General features: G+C 34.4%; 1 pseudogene; it reads left to right on the top strand.

The window, feature by feature from the left end:
- The first annotated feature begins 297 nt into the window (after nt 1–297).
- Nucleotides 298–800, top strand: LOC117703171 (olfactory receptor 5W2-like; annotated as a pseudogene).
- The last annotated feature ends 526 nt before the right edge of the window (nt 801–1,326 follow it).

The following is a 1,326-nucleotide window of genomic DNA, read 5'->3' as shown; positions in this document are numbered from 1 at the left end:
TTCTGAAAAATCATTTGACAAAACTCAACATCCCTACAGGTTAAATGAATTCAAAAAATTCTTAGGTAAGTGGATGGAACTAGGAAATATCATCCTGAGTGAGGTAGCCCATTCACAAAAGAACACACATGGTATTTACTTACTGATAAGTGGATATTAGCCCAAAAGTTTGAAACAGCCAAGATTCAACTCACAGACCACATGAATCCCATGAAGAAGGAAGACCAACTGTGGATGCCTCGTTCCTACTTAGAAGGAGTAACAAAATACTCAAGGGAGCAAATATGGAGACAAAACATGGGACAGAAACTGAAGGAGGGGCCATCAGGAGATGGTTTGATACATACAACCTTGGCATTCCGTTTGTGTTTCTGTGGTTCTAATGAGATCAACCATTTTTTCTGTGATTTACCTCCACTTTACATGCTCTCCTGTTCTGACATACAAGTCAATGAACTGGCCTTATTTACTGTTTTTGGTTTCATTGAACTGAGAACCATCTCTGGAGTTCTGCTCTCTTACTGTTATATCATTTTATCAGTCCTGAAGATCAGTTCTACGGAGGGGAGTTTCAAAGGCTTATCTACTTGCACCTCACATCTCAGCACAGTTGCCATTTTCCAGGGTACTGTACTCTTCATGTATTTTTGGCCAGGTTCTTCATATTCTCTGGATCAAGACAAAATAACCTCCCTGTTTTACACTCTTGTGATTCTCTCATGAACCCAGTGATTTACAGGTTAGGGAACAAGGATGTGAAAGAGGCCCTGCAAAAACTGAAAATGAAAATATGGTTCTAAACAACTGTATCACATGTGCATGTCCACTCACCAATATGTTCGTTATTTTCTGGAAAATTGCAATGATGTGTTAGAAGATGGCTGTGCTTTATAGTTTAAAACACTGACTTGTGTCTTTCTTGTAACACCAAAATAAAATAAATGTAATTGACCTCAAAATATGACATGTTTTAGCATAAATTTAGTACTATTGCATAGCACTCATAACTATAAAATTTTTCTGATTAGTTAGTTACTTATTTGATTTCATATTAGCTTTGAGTGCATTGTTTAATGAACATTCACTATTTCAATTTACCTATTATATAACTTGTGTTTTAAGGCAAACTCCATAGTTAATTTTGTAATAAATTTTTGGTTGAAGTAACAGTTTTTAATTGAACTTCAAAAATTTACAATGCACTTCAAAATAATCTTGAAATAGATAATATATAGAATATTTTCTACAGAAAATTAATTAAATTTAGTATTCAGGAGAAAGCTTTCATTGACTAGAGAACTGAAATTATCCATGTTGGAGACATAA

This window comes from Arvicanthis niloticus, chromosome 2 (genome assembly GCF_011762505.2).
Source record: "Arvicanthis niloticus isolate mArvNil1 chromosome 2, mArvNil1.pat.X, whole genome shotgun sequence".
NCBI lineage: Eukaryota > Metazoa > Chordata > Mammalia > Rodentia > Muridae > Arvicanthis > Arvicanthis niloticus.
Note: the sequence above shows the minus strand (reverse complement) of the source record. Positions and strands in the feature narration are given on the sequence as shown.